The sequence below is a fragment of the Tachypleus tridentatus genome, chromosome 13 (genome assembly GCF_004210375.1).
Source record: "Tachypleus tridentatus isolate NWPU-2018 chromosome 13, ASM421037v1, whole genome shotgun sequence".
Lineage (NCBI taxonomy): Eukaryota > Metazoa > Arthropoda > Merostomata > Xiphosura > Limulidae > Tachypleus > Tachypleus tridentatus.
This window is the reverse complement of record NC_134837.1, coordinates 260,592,133-260,617,202: the sequence shown is the minus strand read 5'-3', so window position 1 is coordinate 260,617,202 and position 25,070 is coordinate 260,592,133. Positions and strand designations below refer to the sequence as shown.

The following is a 25,070-nucleotide window of genomic DNA, read 5'->3' as shown; positions in this document are numbered from 1 at the left end:
GTGTTCAACTGTGATAAGACACGCCTCTTTTGGAAGAAAGGATGTTCCTCGTTCACTAATCAAGGAAATGTGTGAAAAATGGGAAGAGTTACAAATTTTTGTGGAAAAATTTCACCCTGACAAAGCTGTAGCAAACCGAAACATAAACCTTTTCAATGACAAAGTCATGTCTAACTTCAGAAACATTTTAAAATGCAGGCAGAAACAAACCTCATTAGATTAGTTTTAGTGAAAAATAGATCCATTGAGTCTCAAGCAGGTTGTAGCGATGCAAAGAGACAGAAAAGATAAAGAACCCCAGAAGGAGAGTTACCTGACGTTTTTATGAAAGGTGACTCCCCTTACATACAATAATAACCCTCCTACTCTCCACGTTCCTCACCACCTTTCACTTACGTCATCAGCTCTCCTCAGCACAGCTGAAGTGCAGTTAAATTTTCATTTATTGTTTTTTTATTGTGTTTATAGTTTTTGTGGTTGACATGTAAGTATTATTATACAAGTATAAATGAGCAATATTTTTACTTAAAATGCTTCATAATGCGTAATTTTTGATGGTCTGTAACGGATTAATTTAATTTACAGTATTTCTTATGGGAAAAATTGATTCGGTTTTCGAACAGCCTTCTGGAACGGATTAAGTTCGAGAACCGAGGTACCACTGTACTATTGTTTTCATTTTTAACGTCGAATAATATCGTGTATTCTATTTTTGTTCCAACTTAATGTACTAGCACTGATATTATGCTTTGTGAAACGTTTTTCTAAACTAAAGGCTTATTTACGTAAATTTTACAGATTGTTTTATTACATAAACTTAGTAAAATAAATATGAATACTTATCAATAAAGTATCGATCTAATTCCAATACTTAACAACTGCATGTTTTGTTACAACGTCTGTTAAGATATCACGACTGCCGTGTACCGTTAAGAGTTACATGTATACGAACTAAGCACAATGTAGTTAGTAAACTACTCTTATGTTGAAAACCATCTTCAAATAATTCTAGATTAGTCATACATATTACAATGTAGAACACCCGGGATTTGTTACAAGATTAGGTGCCCACATGGATCCAAAAGCTAGTTTATATTTCTGTTTCCAAGTTTCAAAGTTCTTGCACCAGGTCTCACAGGTTTACAGTTCTAAGCATCACAGTTATTGATATATTCAGAGTATCCCTAAAGTACATATTTTGCAATTTGCTGACAACGTCCAGAACTTAGCTGATGCTTAAAGGTCAGGCATGTGTAGTTAAAGCTTAGTCTGAATAAACTTAAGAGTCGGGAAAATGAAAAACATCTTCATTAACAAAGTTTCCAAGAATGGACAGTTTGGTTACTGACGAAAAGAGACAAATCTTTTGAGACATCCACTGATATTTTCTACAAACGTTCATAATTTTAATTCTGGTATTTGTAAAATTTAAAGTCTATTATTGGTTGACAGAAGAAGTTAAGAAAGGTTTAGGTGTCAGTACCAGATAATCGATATAATTAATATTTTAAGTTATCCAGAGGATACATACGTATATTTTAAAACCTCAACGAAAGCCGCCCATGATGATCGGCTAGAACACGATAGTAACAATAAGCCTACGATCAGTTTTATATTGAACAATAAAGTTTTTGTCTGAAATATGAACATATCTGTACTAACCCCACGAGAAGAATTGTTTTCAAACAATGCCTAATCAACTTAGTGAGATCAGACGAACATTTCTTGGCTACTTTCACGCTCGCCCGAAGATGTGTAATTTGTATTGATTATCCTAGGAGTCTTATAAAACATAAATCAGATTTAATGAGATACTTCGTGAAGATGGTAATAAGCTGATAAGGATAACTCTCGATTCCACTTCTTGCGACTTGAGAGTCGAACGCCCTCATCACCAGGCCATACAACCACAAAAAGAAAGAGAGTAAAATCTAAATCTTATTAAAATAACACGTGATTTATAAAACGTATCTCCTTATAGAGGGCGTTAAAGAAAGGCTCGATTTTCAGCAGATACAGTAACCGTTCTACTTGATAACCGTTAATTTTCTGAGGTTACACGTGGGGAGAGTTATTGGCGTGAAGAAATGAAAAAAAAAAAAAAAAATGAACATGTCTGATATCCGAATTCTTATTGGTTTACATTCCGCTGTTCGACACGTTTTTTACATTTTTTCTTCCTGTGGACGAGACTACAACGATTCTGTTGTGAATGTGTCTCAAAGAGTCGCTCAGATTGCCTAAGTTGTATTGGTTGAAATTCAAGACAGCTGTTACGAGAGATACTGGACCCTGCATAACCAGCAGAATTTGATAAACATGTTTTATCAGTTGTACAGGAGCTGTGCTATATATGTACGGAGGAAGAAACGTCCTAAATTCCACTGCTGTATGTGTAGCTCAAGAAAAGATTAGAAGGACTTAAAAAAAAAGGCAGACCGGAGTTTTAATCTTGATATATATATGGAATAATGTACGCAAGAAACGATATCCTGGAATACAACGAACAGAAACTAGGAAGTCCGGCATCGTGGTTATAACAGAATAAACTCAAACTCAGTGTAAGTGTTACTTAGTGCATTATTCATGTTAGAAGAACCTACTCACAGTTACCGTACAGCGAAATTGTTTCATACATTCAATATCAGGCATAAAACATAATAGAATATTTACGTTGATCCAATTTGGAGAACATTTTCAGTTTCGTAGCAACAGGGCTTGAGCTGCAATTGGTTTACAGTACCTCGAACACCAATGAAAAAATATGTTAATATGAAAGAGCGTGAAGATATCCCACGTTAAAGTATACGAGTTTGATAATTGTTACAAAGTTATTGATAAATATGTTATTTAACGTGTAAATATTGATAACAATTAACTGTTCAATAATCCGTTTTTAAGAACGACAGTATCTTTAAATTCCAACACAGTCCATTACAACAAAAAACTTCGATTTGATTTCTGAAGAATGAAGGATTAAGGGGTAGAGAATACTGACAAAGGACGAGAAATTAAACAATATTAACAAAGGACTAAGGGCTAAACAACACTGACAAAGAATGAAGGATTAAGGGATAGAGAATACTGACAAAGGACGAAAAATTAAACAATATTAACAAAGGAAAATGTGACAGTCAATCCTTCTCTTCGTTGGTAAAAGAGTAGCCCAAGAGTTTGCAGTGGATGTTAATGACTAGCTGACTTCCCTCTAGTCTTACACTGTTAAATTAGGGACGGCTAGCGCAGATAGCCCTCGTGTAGCTTTGCGCGAAATTAAAAAACGAACAAACAAACAAAAACAAATCCACTCGACAAAAGGCGAGTCTTGTTAGTACATGACAACGACGTATCTGACAGATTATCCGCTCAGTGGGTATATCTCCTTACTCCAGCGTATTTTCCTTTCAGATTACAGATTAACTGTATTCTTGTTTTACTTGACGATCTGCACGTGATCGGATTACAACCACACGCACGCGGTGGTTTTTTTTGTTTTCACCACCGGTTCTCAAACTTTAGTAATCCTTTTTAATTGAAATGTTTTTTCGCGGACCTACGAACGTTTTTGTTCGTTTCTTTGCAATTAAGCATAAAGCCAAGCAATGGGCTATCTGTGCTCTGCAGGTACCGAAATTTGGTTTTTAATGTTTTAAGTTCGTAGACGTACCGCTGTGTGACGGGGTACTATATTATATCCATTACCATATCTAAAATGTATTTGGAAAGTCGTTACATGTAACAAAAACTGTTAACCCTAATATTATCACAGTTGTTACAAGTAATAAAAACTGTTAACCCTAGTATTATCACAGTTGTTACAAGTGACAAACACTGTCAACCCTAATATTATCACAGTTGTTACAAGTAACAAAAACTGTTAACCCTAATATTATCACAGTTGTTACAAGTAACAAAAACTGTTAACCCTAGTATTATCACAGTTGTTACAAGTGACACAAACTGTCAACCCTAGTATTATCACAGTTGTTACAAGTAACAAAAACTGTCAACCCTAATATTATCACAGTTGTTACAAGTAACAAAAACTGTCAACCCTAATATTATCACAGTTGCTACAAGTGACAAAAAATGTCAACCCTAATATTATCACAGTTGTTACAAATAACAAAAACTGTCAACCCTAATACTATCACAGTTGTTACAAATAACAAAAACTGTTAATTCTAATATTATCACAGTTGTTACAAGTAACAAAAACTGTTAACCCTAATATTATCACAGTTGTTACAAGTAACAAAAACTGTCAACCCTAATATTATCACAGTTGTTACAAGTGACAAAAAATGTCAACCCTAATATTATCACAGTTGTTACAAATAACAAAAACTGTCAACCCTAATATTATCACAGTTGTTACAAGTGACAAAAACTGTCAATCCTAATATTATCACAGTTGTTACAAATAACAAAACTGTCAATCCTAATATTATCACAGTTGTTACAAGTAACAAAAACTGTCAACCCTAATATTATCACAGTTGTTACAAGTGACAAAAACTGTCAACCCTAGTATTATCACAGTTGTTACAAGTGACAAAAACTGTCAATCCTAATATTATCACAGTTGTTACAAATAACAAAAACTGTCAACCCTAATATTATCACAGTTGTTACAAATAACAAAAACTGTCAACCCTAATATTATCACAGTTGTTACAAGTGACAAAAACTGTCAATCCTAATATTATCACAGTTGTTACAAATAACAAAAACTGTCAACCCTAATATTATCACAGTTGTTACAAGTAACAAAAACTGTCAACCCTAATATTATCACAGTTGTTACAAGTGACAAAAACTGTCAACCCTAGTATTATCACAGTTGTTACAAGTGACAAAAACTGTCAATCCTAATATTATCACAGTTGTTACAAATAACAAAAACTGTCAACCCTAATATTATCACAGTTGTTACAAATAACAAAAACTGTCAACCCTAATATTATCACAGTTGTTACAAATAACAAAAACTGTCAAATCTAATATCACAACTTTTTGAATGAACCGGGAAAGTCTTTGCTCTAGGCATTTGAAGGTGATTCCGTTACATAATAATATCTCCAAGGGCAAGTATGTTTGGTGACGAGATTCAAACTCGCGACCCAGAGATTGCGAGTTCATCTCCCTAACCGCCAGGCCAGTTCAGTCCTATTTATTTGATTACATTTTTATCTACAAAATACATCTGATTTTTTCTTTATAATTTTTCATATTACAACATTATATTTTGTAAGCTTTGCTATTTTTTATCAACTGTACACATTTCTACACAAAAGGCTGTTTGTTCTCTGCCAGTCGCATGTATTAAACCCCGAATTTTAATACAGTAAGTCTCCAGACTTTCTGCCGAGGTCACTGGTGGGTGGCGTGTTAGTTTATTTATCTTGAACAATCTGTTATGATAATACTCAGTTTTTACCTTCCTGATAAAAACGCTCATCCTTTACTATCTAAATGTGCATACGTGCGCATTTAATTTTAACGGGTGTATTATTAGACATTTTTTGCACAACATATTAAAAGCTTGTCAAAGTTTGTAAAGAGGTGTAATGTTAGGCCATAAAATAACATCATAAGTTTATTTACTGATGATATTAGGTATGGTAAAAGTTAGCCCTAACCAATTTAAAACAAAAAACGAATACAAGTTACAGTGGTAAATTATCTTTTGATCGAATATGGACCGTACTTCATAAAAGCTTAACTAATGTTAGGCTTAAGGCAAGTGAACTCACAGCTTTCGGTGTCTCTAATTGAGATATTTTTTGTAATATTCCAGAAATCCTGTACTTAAAGTATTACTGTTGCAATAAAGTTACTAATTTGACCACAATTATTTTGCGGATCTCTTCTGGTAATAATAATAATAAATAACTTTATTTCATTCACACGACCAATGCTGTACCACTTATACTATCGATGTTGTAATAAGAACTGTACACAAAGACTTTATCAGTTCTGAAGGTGTCGCTCTCATATTTCAATAACTATTTTCAATGGCGTGAATGCACTTTCTAGTAGTTGAAAATTACTAAGTACTTTATTTAATTTGTACTTTCAAGAGCTTCACTTCGAATGACGAACACTGACCACATCTTTTGGCAATTTATAAACACTTTCACAGGAATATCTCTGACGTCACATGTGGTTATTTGTTTTTATCTTGTTTTGAGAACACCTTGTATTATTTATTTACAAATACAAGAAATAATAAACTAATATTTATCTTCTTCCAGTGTCGTTAGATAAACATCTTATTTTCTTTCTTACGTTATTTATTTTAGGTTGTACTGTGTGAGACTGTTCTGTTCTCTTATGCAATCAGTCCTATGGTTAGTCCAGTCTATTATTTCCTTAACTCAAGTCTGACTCAATTTACGTGTACTGGCTCATAAATGAATTTATGTGTACGCCATCATTCACGATCCAGCAAATCGAAATTAGCACATGTGATAACTCTACCTCCGTTTCGTTGCGAGGTTACATTCTTTCAGCTTTCAAAGGTATGTAACAACTTTTTACATACTTTATGTTTATGCCATGCGCTAAGTATTAAAAGGACCTACGTCAATTATAACTGTCTTTATTTTAAACTTCACCATCACTGTAGATTATCCTCGGGTCTCTACTAGTATTACATATATTCAGTAACATACATAGCGGCTATTATGGTTTTCTTTATTTCATCTACTAACAAAACCATGTATTTTAATACTGATACACTTAAAAACTTCCATAGCATGTCATCCAATAAGATCATGTCCTGCAGGTGCTTATGTTAATTATCTCTTCTCCAAGTCAAGTATTCAAGTGTAGAATTTTGTGATATGAACCAGTGAGTCATCTTTCCAGAGATGTTTTTATCAGACGTGGGACTATCCAACTGAACCTGGATTTTTATCCCAAGACTAATTTCCTAATTGGCTGGAGAGCAATAAAACCAAATATTTTGCTACATGTCTTCCATATCGGGTTTCTTGGTGAACATCACTATATCAGTGACCCAAGGCTCTGAGAGTTAAACCTCAGCAAGCATGCAATAAATATGATTATGTTGAGTGTATGGAAGCTTGGAGAAATTTCATTAAGTGTCAATGTTGATACAATGCTTAGTAAGAAAGAGACAGTCTTATATCTTATTTTGTGTTATAACTACTTTAGCCTGTTCAAATAGTTCCCTCTGAGGTCAGAATGAAACCGGATTTTATCCAACAGAGAAGGTATTATCATGGTTGTTGGGCTTATAGCTTGATGGATTCCAGATCTGGTTTAACATTTATAAAGAAAGCCAAAGACTAGGAGCTAATTAACACCATCCACTACCAACTGCTGGCCTGGCATGGCCAAACGCGCAAGGCGTGCGACTCGTAATCCGAGGGTCGCGCGCCCGCGTCGCGCCAAACGTGTTCGCTCTCTCAGCCGTGGGGGTGTTATAATGTGACGATCAATCCCACTATTCGTTGGTAAACAACCTACTCACTTAAATACTTGTTGAAGAATCCGCAAGTGATTGCGGCCCTATGTTCCTAGATGGAATCTAATGGTGATAACTAACTAATTACCAAATAATAAGTTACTCTAATATAGTAGTGGAATTGACCATCACATTATAACGCTACCACGGCTGCAAAGGCGAACATGTTAGTAAATAGTCGAACCTGCGAGTGTCCTAACGACCAGGCCATGCTAGGCCTTTTGTGTACAAGTATTAGTAGTTCTAGAAAATAAAAGGGGAACAAGACAGTGACTAAAAAGTTCCAGAATTCAAAGACTGGATAGAGAGAGGTGGAGGGTGACGGTCACACCCTAAACGTAAACGAAATATTTGATATTTCGTAACACGGGCGTTTACACTCTAAAAAGCCATATAACAGTGGCGTCTTATAAAATGTCTTACAGTTTTTCGTACTGAAAGACGAGTGACATAGTTTTTTAATCTTAGTACTTTATAAAGCAAGTATTTGAAAGGACGCTAACACAGATAACATGGCATAGGCATAACCCGTCCAAAAGGAATAGTACTTGCATGTTTCATTAAAAAATGTCTCTAAGGAGGATGTAGTAAAAAGCCTGGAGTAGTTTAATGAGTTCCTAGTGAAGATGAGGGCAGAGAAAACAATAATTTATTAGTTTCCATTAAACACAGGAAAAGTTGGTCATCGTCTATATTTTGAAAGAAGAAAAATATTCTTTAAAATTTCTTAATGATACTGAAGATGCTATTGGCTTGTGCCCCAGACGGACAGCCGCATAGAAAGGTTATTGTATAACTAAATATATGTCAAAGAAACAAACACCTGAAGGACAGAGGACAGTATGTGATAGCGTAAAATCAACAATGGAGGACTTGATTCAGATATTGTGTGCCAAGTGCATATTAGCTAAAATGAAATATGGGAACTATTGGATGAACAGAGAAAGTCCCCCCCACACACACAAACAAATTATGAAATAAAAACAAACCCAGAAAGATAATACAGGTTAAGATAAGTTCCACACGTAAGAAGAAGTTAACAATTCAGGAAAATGGAAAACTCTTCAGAAAGAAAAGACATACTTATAGAAATGGCCGAAAAGAAACAGGATTTTAAATCGCTGACCGTATCTCATGCATATATATTTATATAATGAAAAAAAAAACACACTTAATACTCCGAATAAATAGTAGATTTATAGTTGGAGACAACAAAGTTAAGGACAAAACAAAAGTTGTAATGAAGTGATTTTATTTTTATATTTGTATATATTTTTAAAATTTGTTGGAATCATTCGATAACGTTAAAAACGCCCTCTAGAAAAATTGTAATACAAACGTTTAAAACATAAGTAACATAATAAATAATTTGTCATTTAACCTGGTATGTTTCTATCATGTTACATGAATTAAAACAAAGATATGCACGTAAACACATTAAGCACTAGATACCAACCAATAAGTGGGCGGATAGGAGATGAGATGTGGAGTTGGTAGCTATGGAAAATATCAGTTTGTGCCATTGAATATTCTGAGGAGAAAACGTGTTTTCAGACCTTTCTGAGATTCTGCATTTATTTACCCTTAGAAGTTATCAAACGGAAGGGAACCAATCATATTTACTTACATAGGGCCAAAGAGGAGTTCAGAGAGACTTAAGTTCAATCTTAAGCTCTCCTAGTCTCCTGATTCTATCCCTACCAGTCACCTCTAGCTGTCAGAAGTGCTACACGTACATACTTATATATAAACTAGTTGCTTCGTGTTTACCAAGAAAGCACGTGTGCACGTATTACTGTATCATTGATAGTAACAAATTGTATTGGGTCCTTGGGTTCCCATAACTTTATTTTAAGTGCCCCACATTCCTGTTTGACTGAGCCTATATCTGTCAAACTGGCACTCAATATCCCCCCAAATCATTTCTTGCCCGGCATAGGCAGGTGGTTAAGGCGCTTGACTCGTAATCCGAGGATCGCGGATTCGAATCCCAGTCACACCAAACATGCTCGCCTTTTCAGCCGTGAGGACGTTATAATGTGACGGTCAGTCCCACTGTTCGTTGGTAAAAGAGTAGCCCAAGAGTTGGCGATGGGTGGTGATGACTAGTCGTACACTGCTAAATTAGGGACGGCTAGCGCAGATAGCCCTAGTGTAGCTTTGCGCGAAATTCAAAATCAAACAAATACCCACTTCCTACGCGCTCATCACGTAATGTTGAAAGTTTCTTCTACACAAACAACAAAGCAAACGTTAGGAGCTACAACGACAAAATAAATATATTAAAAACCAGTTGTACTCCATTTGTGGTGTTACATTTGTATCTTCATCGACGTCAATAAAACTAATACTACGTTTACCTAGGTATAATAATTGCCTGATACACCAGGTGGCGCTAGGTTAAATAGGTAAAACACTGTGACAATAAATATTGTATTCTGTGTAAGTTGACCAGATATAATTTTGATGTAAGGTTAATGAGATAAAATTTCAATATACCTTCAATGCTACATTCACAACGTGTATATAATTATAAAGAACGTTTGCACTTTAATCATGGTAATCACATTTCACTGAGTTCCGTACGGCATTTGGATCAATAAATAACAAATAATTTCCCAACATATAATTAATCATAATATAAGTAACTTGCACTCATTTTTGTTTTGTATTGCAGTGTAAGAAGTAATATGTTGAAGTACGTACAGTGGAATATTCATGTTTGCCCCCAGAGGCTCAGCGGTTAGTCTGCACGCTTACGACACTAAAATTTAGGTTTAGACACCCATGAGAGCGAGCGCAGATAGCCTCTTGTATAGCTTTTAGTTTATGTTTAACGACAACAACGAAATGTTCATGTATCTTTTGTTTGTTTGTTTTTGAATTTCGCGCAAAGCAACTCGAGGGCTATCTGCGCTAGCCGTCCCTAATTTAGTAGTGTAAGACTAGAGGGAAGGCAGATAGTCATCACCGACAACTCTTGGGCTACTCTTTTACCAACGAATAGTGAGATTGACCGTAACATTATATAACGCCCGCACGGCTGAAAGGGCGAGCATGTTTGGTGCGACCGGCATTCGAACCCGCGACCCTCGGATTACGAGCCGAACGCCTTAACACGCTTGGCCATGCCGGGCCCTCATGTACCTTTTATATTTGTGTCTGTCGTTCTTATATCGCACCCACAGCATAAAGTGTGAATACGATGGATTCCAAACAACCTCTGAAATTTGTAACTATTCGAGAACGAACTCACGCCTTGCGTGTCTTACCAATGAAACATTGTTACAAACTATTAATACACTAGAATCAACTAAAATACATTAAGAAAATCAAACCTAAAGCCCCCCCCTTCAGTGGCACAGCGGTAGGTCTGTGGACCTACGATGCTAGAAACTGGGTTTCGATACCCATGGTGGGCATCGAGCACAGATAGTCCATTGCGTAGCTGTGTGCTTAATTACAAACAATCGAAGCTCAAACATACTTATTTATGTAGTTTATGAAAACAACGAACACAAAGATGTGCTTCTCTACGGCCTTTAATTTATAGAATTAATTTTAACGTTGTCTGATACGGGCAAAACAAAGTTTCATTGTTATCATTCAAATCATACATCTTTCTCTATTTGTACTTGGATTACGTTGTTTTCAATTTTACGCAAAGCTACACGAGGGCTACCTATACTAGCCTTCCCTAATTTAGCATTGAGAGATTAGAGGGAAGGCAGCTAGTCAACAACACTCACCGACAACGTTTAGGTACTCTTTTACTAACAATTTGGTTTGTTTGCAGTTAAGCACAAAGCTACATAGTGGGATATTCTATTCTTTGTCCACGACGGGTATTGAAGCCTGGTTTCTAGCGTTCTAAGACCGGAGACATACCGCTGTAAAATTGGACGCTTTTTACCTACGAACAAGAGAATTGACCGTAACATTATAACGCCCTACAGCTGAAAAAACGATCGTGTCCCGTGACTGGATTCGAACCCGAGACTCGCAGATTGCGAGTCGACGAGCTGTACTCATATTTCTTCCCTCTATGTAACGTTCAAGGAACGTAACTGAAATACTAAGTAACATTTTAAAATCTTTTGGTTACTTTGTTTCAAAATGCGCAAAGCTGCACTTCTGATTATCTGTGGTGAATCCACAACAAGGATCGAACCCAGAACTTTAGGCTTCTAAGACCTCAAGTTCATCGCTGAGTTACCGAGAGACGTTTGAAAAATCGCGCAAGCCTATTCATTCAAGTGAAAGCCAATTAGGTTCTAATATCGTAAATTTTCGTGTATTTACTTGTTAACATTTAATTTCGATCAATTAATGTTCTTACGGCACGCGTTTAGAAGAAATTACGTCTGTCATGTAATGATAGCTAAGCTTGAAGATTTCTTTATGTGTATCTATCTATATTTATGAGAACTGTCTCACATCGCACTTCTAAGGTGTGAAAATATATCCAGATATTAATTGATCATTATTGTATTTACTAACGTAGGCTACGGGTATAGACAGATAGTTAACGTATTTACTGACGTAGGCTACGGGTATAGACAGATAGTTAACGTATTTACTAACGCAGGGTACGGGTATAGACAGGTAGTTAACGTATTTACTAACGTAGGCTACGGGTATAGACAGATAGTTAACGTATTTACTAACGTAGGCTACGGGTATAGACAGATAGTTAACATATTTACTAACGTAGGCTACGGGTATAGACAGATAGTTAACGTATTTACTGACGTAGGCTACGGGTATAGACAGATAGTTAACGTATTTACTAACGTAGGCTACGGGTATAGACAGATAGTTAACGTATTTACTAACGTAGGCTACGGATATAGACAGATAGTTAACGTATTTACTAACGTAGGCTACGGTTATAGACAGGTAGTTAACGTATTTACTAACGTAGGCTACGGTTATAGACAGGTAGTTAACGTATTTACTAACGTAGGCTACGGGTATAGACAGATAGTTAACGTATTTACTAACGTAGGCTACGGGTATAGATAGATAGTTAACGTATTTACTAACGTAGGCTACGGGTATAGACAGATAGTTAACGTATTTACTGACGTAGGCTACGGGTATAGACAGATAGTTAACGTATTTACTAACGTAGGCTACGGGTATAGACAGGTAGTTAACGTATTTACTATTCATGCTTGCCATTTCAGTCGTGGGGGCATTTTAATGTGACGGTGAATCCCATTATTCCTTGGCAAAAGAGTAGCCAAAGAGTCGGCGGTGGGTGGTGTTGACAAGTTAGCTACATTTCTTCTAGTCTATTACTGTTAAATTAGGGACAGTAGATAAAGCAGATAGATCTCGAAATTGAAAACAAACAATAAAAAATATCACTTACCTTCAATCTTCAATCTCAACATGTTTATCAGTGTGACCTCATTTCAAATATTATTTAAAGTTATACAGTTTTTCACTTGAATTATTTACCCATTCTACAGGTACGTATTTCTATATATTCCGTTTTACTGGCTAACGTCGTAGTTGTTGTGACTCTTTAGTAAAACAAGCTCTGTCACAATTCGTTCACAGATCTGAAACACAATATTCAAAAAAATATAATTAGGTCAACTTGGAGAGATGTAGTTAGTGTAATCGCAAGCTAGTTATTGAAATTTGAGTCGCGGTGATACTTGATGGAAAATGAGATACAAAAATTAGTTTCAGAGAACAACACTGATCAAAAGCAGACTTAATCCTTCAAAAGTCAAATGAAAGCAAACGGAAACGAGTATTTTCATTTACGAAATACAACGAGCTGTGATCAACTTAAAACCATATTGTAAACGTAGGATACAGCAGAGAAAAAGATGTGACGCTAAAGTTCATAAATGTACGAGCTGTATACGAGATGTGTTTCGTTGATACTATAGTATAAAGCTCCTGTGGCGCGTGGTTGGTTATTAATGCTGGACTTCGAAAACGAGTGTCAGTATTTCGCGTCACCTTTCTGCGAAGTCGCAATTCGAACTTTGAGAACGTGAGCGAGTTATAAGAGTGATATTTAAGCCCCTTTGGCTCAGTTAGAATAGCCCAAGAGTTATAGTTGGGTACTGTGAACGAGATGTCTTCCTTCTAACTTATTCCAAAACTAGGGCTAGCTAACTCAGATAGACCTTTTGTGGTTTAGCATGAATTTCCGAAAAACAAACAATAATACCCCAAGCAGAAAGAATAAAAACAAATTTTCATACAAACCTGAACTATGACCAATAAAACACACTGCAGAGATTTTGGATTAAATTTTGTTAAATATGCTCATAGTACGCTACAATTAGAGAGAGATGCTATAACATTTCAACGTTTGTGACTTAAAGATACAACAGCGTCACAACCATTGTTATGGTGTAAACCTCTTTTCCAAAGTGGAAAAGCGTTACTATAATTAATTACACTTGTAAATAAATTTTACTTTGCGTTCTATTATATTTTGTAAGAGTAGATCCTTTATCTAGTCCTTTAGGGATTCTGAAGGATTAGAGAGTGTGTAATATATTTCAACCACACTTCATTCGCCATAAACGTAGGCCTAATACTGATATGAGAAGCATAGTTACAACAGTGCTACGTATTTGGATTATTAAGGGTGGCCCGTAAGTCCCTACCCATCCATATGTTATTATGTTATATTCAATTATGCATGTATTATAAATGTTTATTCTTTTCAGTTGAAATATGGCCGATGTAAGCCCATTTACACTTGAACTTGAACAGAACATGGCGTCGCATAATGTTATGCAGCGAGAATGAGGGACAGCACACAGATACACTGGATACATAAGATATATGGATGGGTAGGGACTTACGGGACACCCTGTACTTCGGTTAAATGACTTTCGGAATTATGTTCTACCAAAATGGTGAAAATGGTCTGACACTGGAATGTGCACTATTTATTGAATAGCGAACTTCTCTAACTAATTAACCGTTTTCTTATTACATTTAAGCCCCCCCGCCCGGCATGGCCTAGCGCGTAAGGCGTGCGATTCGTAATCCGAGGGTCGCGGGTTCGCGCCCGCGTCGCGCTAAACATGCTCACCCTCCCAGCCGTGGGGGTGTATAATGTGACGGTCAATCCCACTATTCGTTGGTAAAGAGTAGCCCAAGAGTTGGCGGTGGGTGGTGATGACTAGCTGCCTTCCCTCTAGTCTTACACTGCTAAATTAGGGACGGCTAGCACAGATAGCCCTCGAGTAGCTTTGTGCGAAATTTCCAAACAAACAATTAAGCCCCCCAGTGGCACAGTGGTATGTCTGCGGACTTACACGCTAAAAACTGGGTTTCGATACCCGTGGTGGGCAGAGCACAGATAGCCCATTGTGTAGCTTTATGCTTAATTCAAAAACAAACAAACTGTTACATTTATATTACTATGAAAATAGTTATCGCAGGAATTTCCTTTACCCTAACGACAGCGTGCGTGACAGTGAACCATGATATCAGGACAGGCATAGGTTGTACGTTTGCAAGATGAGGGCCTAATGTCGTACCTTTTAACACAATAAAAATTAAGAGTAACCCTCAAACAGGTCTAATTTTGTATCTTTTAATACAATAAAAACTTAAAATTACACCTTAAATAGGTCTGATTTTGTATCTTTTAACACAATCAAAAACTTAAAAGTACCCTTAAGTGGGCTTAATTTTGTACCTATGATCTGAATAATCATATATTGTTAAATCATTAAGATGACCTTGTCACTCCTTACAGTTTAAAATGAGCTTTTTCTTAACGAAATAGTAAAACATGAAAGTGGTAACAAAAAACATTTATTAAACGAGTCGTCACAATTCCATAAGTAATTTAGAGGCACGAAACAAACACTGTTTGTAATTACAACAGAAATATATACAACAAAGAAAACAACAGTTGTTTTTTGTGGACTCAGTTTTCAAATAAACCTATGTTTGTTTGTATTTAACCGCAAAGCAATCCAATGGGCTATCTGCGTTATGCTCACTACGAGCATTGAAACCCGGTGTTTAGCGTTATAAGCCTTAAGACTTATCACTGTGCCATTACACAGTTTCAAGAAACAGGATTTTCTGTTTAAAATCGGTCTAAGTTTTTTATATCTTTGATATCAGAATATTATACTCAGATATTAATACACATAAATACACCCAAGTGAATTTAAATGTGTATTATTCAAAACTTTACAACAAGTTCAGAGGAATTGGAATTTTCGACCTTAACGACACATTTAGACGATCATGTTCAGAGCCCCAAGAGTTCAAGCTTGAACAACTAGGTTATTCAGGCACCTGCCACAAGAACTTTGTCTGGTTCTTTGAATCGAATAATGGGATTTACTGTCATTTTTATAACGCGTCTCAGTTAAAATGGTGGACCGAGTGCAGCGGGGCTGCACCTTGAACCTTGCTATTCGTAGTCGGACACGCTATTCAAAAGGTTATGCATGTTCCAGTCCAAATTAATAAACTAAAATTTGATATTTTAACAGCTAGACTAGGTTCATATATCTAACGGGAAGTTTTTAAAAATTAAAACTGTTGTTGGTGCGAGTTTCGACGGCAAAAAAAAGTAAGATTTCCAGCGGCTCAATACCCATGGTGGGCTGAGAACAAATAGCCCATTGTGTAGTTTTGTTGCTTAGCAATAAATAAGTTAAAAGATAAAAATTAATAGCTTCAGATTATACAGTCATGTGAAAAAGTTAGGACACCCTATGAAAGCCTGTGTATTTTTGTAACATTTTTTGGATATACAGATATTTAATCTCAATTTTAACAATACTGAGAGATTATAGGAATATAACTAAACAATTAAAACGACTTTTCAAGATCTTCTGTAAATGTAATTCTACAAAAATGCATATTCTAACTGACGAATAAGTTAGAACACCCTTCTCCCTAATAGCTAGTGTTACCCCCTTTGTCTGAAATAACTGCAATGAGACGCTTCTTGTAGCCATCTACCAGTTTCTGACATCGGTTTGAAGAAAGTTTGCCCCACTCCTCAATGCAGAATTCTTTCAGCTGTGAGATGTTTGAAGGGTTTCTTGCATGTACAGCCCGTTTCAAGTCACCATACAGCATCTGAATGGGATTAAAATCTGGGTTTTGACTCGGCCATTCCAGGACTCTCCATTTCTTAGTTTTTAGCCAGTCCTTGGTGGATTTACTGGTATGCTTTGGGTCATTGTCGTGTTGCAGGGTCCAGTTCCGTTTCAGCTTTAATTTTATTACAGATGGTCTCACATAATCCTCAAGCACCCACTGATACACAGTAGAATTCATGGTGGATTCTATGATTGTGAGCTGTCCAGGTTTTGCTGCAGCAAAGCAGCCGAAACCATGACACTTCCATCTCCATGCTTCACAGTTGGTATGAGGTTCTTTTCCTGGAATGCTGTATTTGGTTTACGCCAAACATGTCCTCTGTTCTGGTGTCCAAATAATTCAATTTTGGACTAATTTGTCCAAATAACATTATTCCAGAAGTCCTGGTCTTTGTCTACATTCTCTCTGGCAAACTTCAGTCTGGCCTTGGTGTTTCTCTTAGAGAGAAAAGGTTTCCTCCTTGCACACCTCCCATGTAAGTTAAACTTGTGCAATCTATTTCTTATTGTAGAGGCATGCACTTTCACATCAACAGTAGCCAGAGCCTGCTGTAGGTCCCGTGATGACATGTTAGGGTGTTTGGAGCCCTCTTTCAGCATTTTGCGGTCTGCTCTCGGGGTGAACTTGCTTGGACGACCAGACCTGGGCATGTTGGCAGTTGATTTGAAAGCCCTTCACTTGTTAAATATTTTCCGGACAGTAGAATGGCTGATTTCAAAATATTTTGGGATCTTTTTAAATCCCTGACCAGACTCATAAGCTGCTACAATTTTCTTTCTGAAGGCCTCAGACAGCTCATTTGCTGTCACCATGGTGCTTACTCTCACTTCAACAGTCAGGAGCATACCCAACTAAATGTCTGAGGTTTTAATAGGGCAAGCCTCATTCAAAATGCTGAGTAACGATCTTCTAATCATGTGCACCTGGTGTGATACACCTGTGTGTGAGTTGAGCCATTTTAAGTGGGAATAAATGTGAGGGTGTCCTAACTTTTTTCCTCAGTTAGAATATGCATTTTTGTAGAATTACATTTACAGAAGATCTTGAAAAGTTATATTCCTATAGTCTCTCAGTATTGTTAAAATTGAGATTAAATATCTATATATCCAAAAATGTTACAAAAATACCCAGGCTTTCATAGGGTGTCCTAACTTTTTCATATGACTGTACATGTTAAACAGAGAATAATTATTTTCGCAATATGTAATACCATACAACATAAATATGACGAAACAGAAATTAAGTATTTAACTATTTATTAAACAAGGTCGGAGTGACATTCAGTAATAGAACAACTTCTACCCCAAAGAAGGATAGATTATAAAGAGAATTTTCTTGTGTTCACAGCCTCAGTTGATCAACGGTAAGTTTACGAACTTACAACACTAAAATCTGGGATTTGATTTCCCACGGTGGTAACAGCAAGCGTATATAACCTAACGTGTAGCTTTGCACTGAAAGAGATATATCTTATGGCGATTTTACGTTTTCTTCTTTCAATATTTGATCTCGAGTTAACTGTCCCAAGCGGGTTCTATACGATATTGAGTCAGGCTTAATATTACTACAAGTATAAAATCTTTCTTGTATTTTGTAGTTAAGCACAAAATTATGCAAAGGGCTATCTGTGCTTTGCCCACCACGGGTATCGAAACCTGGTTTATAGAGGTATAATCCCGCAGACATACCGTTGTGCCACTAGGGGGGCAACAGAAAATCATTCTTGTTGGACAGGAAAACACGTCAATGTCACGATCGATTGAAACCGGTACTACACTGGAAGACGTAAAGCCATAACACGGTGTTTCGAAAACGGTTTTACAATGGAAATGTAGGACTATAGCTCGGTATTTCGAAATTGGGTTTACAAGGGGAGGCGCAGGCTTTACATGGTGGTCTGAACCGGAAATAAAACGGAAGACGTTAGGACAATAATATAGTATCTTGAAACTGACAGTACACTGAAAAACGTATGGTTACAACAAGATATCTTGAAACCGGTATCACAATGGGAAATGTAGAGCAAAAACATGGTATACAGTAACCGGTATTGAAATGGGAAACGTCTGGTTACAGCAAGATATCTTGAAACCGGTACTACAGTGGAAATGTAGTTACAATATGTTGGTTTGGGACCAGCACTGAAACCGAATCACTCATTACATTGAGCTTTCTTGACAAACAGAGGGAAAATAATAAACTCTTTCTGAAATGATGTTCTATTCAATGCTCTAGCTACTCTTAACACGACTAGAAGTGAATAACACGTTTGATCGTGGTTCATTTTATGTTCCTTCGATTGCGAGAAGATCAAAGTACATTTAACTCAATTGTTACACGCGTGTGTTAATCTCTGTTTGACAAAATAACTTAGAAAACTGGTGAGACAAGAAGTTCCAGTTAACTCGCTACAAATCCCACAAGTTCGTTCTCACTTGTCCAGGTTTTTTAAAACTTAAGATCCTGGTCATCGATCGGTCATTCTCTCAGATGGTCAGTTACTTGATCAGATTCTCACAAAATGAGGTGTCAGGATACACGTTTATTTGCACGTTTTATTGCATTATAACTACAAATATAGAAGAACAAGTACGAAACTTATTTGTTTGTTTTGGAATTTCGCACAAAGCTACTCGAGGGCTATCTGTGCTAGCCGTCCCTAATTTAGCAGTGTAAGACTAGAGGGAAGGCAGCTAGTCATCACCACCCACCGCCAACTCTTGGGCTACTCTTTTACCAACGAATAGTGGGATTGACCGTCACATTATACACCCCCACGGATTACGAGTCGCACGCCTGACGCGCTTGGCCATGCCAGACCCACGAAACTTATTATTTGAAAACATTGTTTCACAACCCAGTGGAACAAAAAATATAATGTTCGGCATGACCAGGTGGTTAGGACATTCGACTTGTAATTTGAGGGTCGCGAGTTCGAATCCTTGTCACACCAATATACTCGCTCTCTCAGTCCTGGCGTCGTTATAAGTTAAGGTCAATCCCATTGTTAGTTGGTAAAAGAGTAGCCCAAGATTTGGCGGTGGGTGATGATGACTAGCTGCTTTTCCTCTAGTCTCACACTGCTAAATTAGGGGCGGCTAGCAGATAGCCCTCGTGTACCTTTGCGCGATATTTAGAAACGAACAAAAGATAAAATATTTCTGTAAAGCAGAATACGTAACGTAATGTTTGTGTGTGGCAGAAAGTCACGTGAGATATGTAACTGAGTAACAGGATTATGATACTTATCACACCTAACATGGAAGGAACTAGATTATTGTAGCAGATTTCTGGTAGAAACACGGGGAAGTGGGTACTAAGGATTTAAGGCTTTTTTTCAATGCTCAAACCTAATATTGATCTGTTGTGGAAAGATAAGAAGAGACGAATTTGGTGTTTCCATTCTCGCAACAGTGTTAATTTTAAAATTCACCATAGTAACAGAATTTTGTTGTAACATCATCAATACTAATCAAACTGGGCTTCCTGAGTTAGTGGGTGGTATGTAAGAGAATAACAATACACGACAAAAAGTATTTACGTATGTGATTTATAAAAGTGACTAGTCATTTTTTTTATCTTAATATGATAGGACAACATTGTACGCGTATCAGGAACAGACTTGAGTGCAGAAAACAGATACACCATTAGCAAGATATAGGGGTGTATCAGTCTTATACGATTATATCGGTTAAGCTGGAAGGAAGCATGAACTCCAGGATTGAAATAATCACGATGTGTCTGGTTACACAATAATAATTATCACTTGAATATTGCTCCCCACTAGAGAGCACTACGACTATTACCCGAAAACTTCGAGTTCTGAAACCTACCATATTTTCTCTTCGCATTTGTTTGTTTTGAATTTCGTGCAAAGTTACTCCTAGATACGAACTACCAGCTGTTCCTAATTTAGCAATGATATACTAGAAGAAATGGAACTATTCAACATCACCAACCGCTAGCTTTTGGGCTACTTTTCACCAACAAATGGTGGGATTGACCGTGACATTGTAATATATCCACGGCTGAAAAGGGCAAGCATGTTCTGGGACTCTCAGGTCGCAACTCGAGTACCTTACCTACCCAGCCGAGCCAGGTCTTGATTTCTTTTAATGTAACGTAACAGTGTTTATTAATGAAAACAGCTTCGGGCGTTTCCTTTTATTCACGACTGACGTAATTAAAATGTGGCTTACACTACATGAATTATTTTTTGATGTCTCAGTTGTAAACCTGAGGAAAAAATTCGATCCCCATAGTGGACAGCTAAAGTGAAACAAACTGTTTGAAAGTCTTAGTCGGTGCTCAGCGAATTTACTTCAGTTTCTCACTTTCTTTCAACGTCAACTTTTAAAAACATTCATTGTGATCACAACGTTTTGCAAAATTCGAAGACAGTTTCTGTAACTTACAAAATTCTAATGTACATATCACAATATTAGAAGTACAGTTAGTGTTGAGCGTACTGTATCACGAACCGACTCATTATGACCACAGGTCTATTAGGTCTAATAAAACGACTGAATAAATTTAAAATTATGTAATATTTCAATTTCAGTTCTTGACTCAACACTAGACAAATAGAACGTTATAACGCGTCCGGTATTTATCACAAGATTCAGTGCTAAGTTGATTTGGTAGTGAAAGAAATTATGTATTCACATTCCATTCCATAGTTGTGATAACTATCAGACTGCCATCTGTGATGTGTTAATTGATAAATTGGTATATCTGTTTTAAAGCGCAGGAAACATTATTATATAAGCATTACTATTAAACGTGTTACTTAAAGTTATCTGACTTCTGCGCCTGCGCATATGGCCCCACGTGATCTCTTCAAAGGGCCGAACTACATACTCTTGTCTTTCACCAACAACCTTGTTCGAAAGAAGTTCTGCTAACGAGTATTAGGAAACAAGCGTTCGACTCGCGTAAATCTAGGTTGGCAACTTTTCCCTGAGACACAACTTCTGCTCGATGTTCCACGAAACTGCGAAAGGTTAATTGACTGGAAACAACGACAATAAAAGGTGAAGACTTATCTTATACCGGCTGCGAACTTAGAATTAAAAAAAAAACTTTTATTCTAAAGTTTCTACAGAACTGTTTGATGTCACCTGGTGACGAAGTGTGGTAAGTTAAAACCCACTTGAATATTTTGTTTCTAAAGTGTTGTTGGATGCCATCAGCTGTTGAATAAGGAAAAATGTTAGAATATTTTTAGCTTTATATAGTTTTATTTGACGTCATATGAAGTGCGATTAGGTAAAACATTGTTCGAATATTTTTAAGTTTCATATACTGCTTGAGGTTATTGTTTGAATTTAAGCACAAAGTTTCACAATGGTTTCTAGCATTGTAGCTCCACAAACATACATTTGATGTCTGTAAACTGATGCTGAAATACGATTACATTTCATAATTGTTATATTATATATTTTTTATTCTTGTTGGTATGAATAGTTATAGCAGAAAGAACGGCACAGGTGTATACAAACATATTTATAGAAACAAGTATGAAGTGTATTTCGTACACTAACGTATTCTCTCTTAAATTTTATTATTTCTATTGTTATCCTGTTAATTTATACGTATTAGTTATTTGTTATTGTTGGCTCAACAGCAGTTAATTTAAAAAATAATAAAAGTTAATTACGTAATAATGACTCTATAATATGGGTTGAAACGTTGTAACAATTAAAATCAGAGCTTGCCTGATTCTCGATGTTCTAATATAGTTTCAACTGGAATAATAAACTTAATGATATCGATAACTCTTGTCAAACCTGTAATGACGAACAACTGAGCCAGAATAAGATAATGTTATTCTACTTAACTAACCAGACCTCGTAAGAGTCTTTGTCCAAGCACGACTGAAAAAAAAAAAAAAAGACTACAAGTGAGTTGTTTGGGAATTCAGTGCCTACCTTTACTTAACTTCAATAAACCAATTAAAAATGTTATCGAAGAGAATAAACTATAAACTTTACATGAATTCATGTACTTTAGTACCTTGCATTAATTGTCTATCGGAAATTATTAAACATAACCGTTATTTTGAAACCTGAGGTGCTTCGTGATGACGAGAAACCCACTTGAAGTAAAAATGTATCTTAAAATGACCTAAAAAGGTCGAAATGTTGTTCTCTACTTTATTTTAATAAAAGTTTTAATACAGCTGTCCTGAAGTGTTTCTTTAACCTTGTTAACGCCATGATTTGGTTTTCTCTTACAACAGATGTTGGCCCGGCATGGCCAGGTGGTTTAAGGCGTTCGACTCGTAATCTGATGGTTGCGGGTTGGAATCCCCGTCACACCAAATATGCTCGCCCTTCCAGCCGTGGGGGCATTATAATGTGACGGTCAATCCCACTATTCGCTGGAAAATAGTCCAAGAGTTGGCGATGGGTGGTGATGACTAGCTGCCTTCCTTCTAGCCTTACACTGCTAAATTAGGGACGGCTAGCGCAGATAGCCCTCCTGTAGCTTTGTGTGAAATTCAAAAAACAACAACAGATGTTATAAAGTCTACAAGTAATTAACTGAACAGTAATTATTGTCAACCATCTACGCTTTTTAGAGTCGATAAAAGTTCCTTTTCGTTACAACTCTAAATTTCCAAAGTTGAGCTAAATACAGATATCTTTGAGCTACGTTTTGCAGTCTTTCAGTGTGATATCTTAAAGAGTTCATATATATATAAAAAGTATTAAACTTTTTTCGTTAATCTCTTATCGTACATAATTTAATAAAATATTTCACTTTTTTTACATGAGAGTTATTATTTGATCTTACGTAATTTTCAACAAAGTGTTTCTAAGTCGGTTTACTGAGCTATCATTTTTAGAAAGAAGAATGATGGTACAAGCTGGGATTCGAACCTAGGTCCTCTTGTTATGAAGATAGGTATGCTCTTCCTCTTCCTGCACTCTCATCCCCAAAAGACTCGATATGACAAACGTTAGGAGTGTTTTCAGGACGGATAGACAATAATGATAAATTAGGTTCAACCATTTTAACTGTAACACATACAGTACTTCTTAATAATGATACATCAGGTTCAACCACACATCTGAGTGATGATATAAAATATTAACCATGACAACTCCTGAATGATGATATAGAATGTTAACCATGACAAATATACACTGCTGTTTTTGCTAACATATTATTATACTTTTAAAATCCCCACCACCACTACCACAACAGAAATTAAAGATCTGTAGTTGCAACAACTGTTCCTCTGCTATTAAATGGATAACAGATGGTACAGTTCAAAGAAATTAATGGCGCTAAACTCCAATCTGTGTGTCGCGAGTTCGAAACCCGTCGCCAAATGTGAACGTCTTTTTTTAACTGTGGGGGTATCATTATGTCATAATCAATTCTACATTTCATTGGTGAGATAGTAGATCAAGAGTTGTGGGAGGGTATTGTAGTCTAGCTGCTTCCACTGTAATATATTACTTCGAAAATAAGACCGAGTAATGCAGACAACCTGCGAATAGCTTTGTGCATAATTAAACAAACAAACAAATAAAGATCTTGCCAGTATTCTTTGGTTTTTGTTTTGAATTTCGCACAAAGCTACTCGAGGGTTATCTGCGATAGACGTCCCTAATTTAGCAGCGTAAGACTAGAGGGAAGGCAGCTAGTCATCACCACCCACCACCAACTCTTGGGCTATTCTTTTATCAACAAACAATGGGATTGACCATCACATTATAACGCTCCCACAGCTAAAAGGGTTAGCATATTTGGTGTGACGGGGATTCGAACCCGCAATCCTCGGATTACGAGTCGAGTGCCTTAACCACCTGGCTATGCCAGACCCACCAGTGTGCAGTATTGCACTTGACACTTTCAAATGTTGAGTACCAAGACATTGATTAATATTCAAATCTAATGCACTGACAGAAGGATACTTATTTTACCATTTTTTGATTTTATTTCATTTTAAATTGATTTTATTGATTTTAAGATGTGTCTGTTTTAAAGTATTTATTAATGTAATACGTCTTCACCGTATAGTCTATCGTCCAAAAACAATTTAAAATATTTGGAATAAGGGTTAAGAAATATCTCTTCTTTTTTTCTTGTTAAAACAGCCCTTGGTAGTATGTGTTTATATTTTCTTACGGGTAAAACATAGCTGCTATTTCAATGCTTTTTATGTTACTTGTATAAAGCGCATACTTTCACGCTTATCTTTTGCCCAGGCCTAGATGTTTCCAATAAATGTGCACTCATGTTCAATACTTTTATCTTTTCAAACTATCGTACATCAGTTCGATATCTCATTATTATATACTTGAATAAATATACTCCTGTAATTAGGGGTATTATTGTACATCGTCGAAAGGTAAATTGTTCAACAAAAACATATAATATAAAAGCTTCCGTAATTTTTAAGCGCGTTAAAAGACCTCAAAGTGGTTTCACTTATCAAAAT

The 25,070-nt window shown here is 36.3% G+C and overlaps 1 protein-coding gene and 1 long non-coding RNA gene across 18 annotated transcripts in view; one reads left to right on the top strand and one right to left on the bottom strand.

Annotated features, from left to right (window-relative positions):
* Positions 1 to 13,585, bottom strand: part of LOC143240707 (uncharacterized) — a 42,024-nt gene extending 28,439 nt beyond the window's left edge. For both annotated transcript variants that reach the window (XR_013021892.1, XR_013021890.1), the window contains exon 1: positions 12,873 to 13,585. This is a non-coding gene — a long non-coding RNA (uncharacterized LOC143240707). The remainder of the gene's footprint in view (positions 1 to 12,872) is intronic.
* Positions 6,390 to 25,070, top strand: part of LOC143240703 (GTP-binding protein Di-Ras2-like) — a 43,277-nt gene continuing 24,596 nt past the window's right edge. For 3 of the 16 annotated variants that reach the window (XM_076483599.1, XM_076483604.1, XM_076483601.1), the window contains exon 1: positions 21,465 to 21,648. The gene's annotated coding sequence lies outside the window, so the exon portion shown is untranslated. Of the gene's footprint in view, positions 6,525 to 19,775; positions 21,752 to 25,070 lie in introns of those variants that run through there. The other 13 variants (XM_076483594.1, XM_076483598.1, XM_076483596.1 and 10 more) reach the window with 9 other exon arrangements.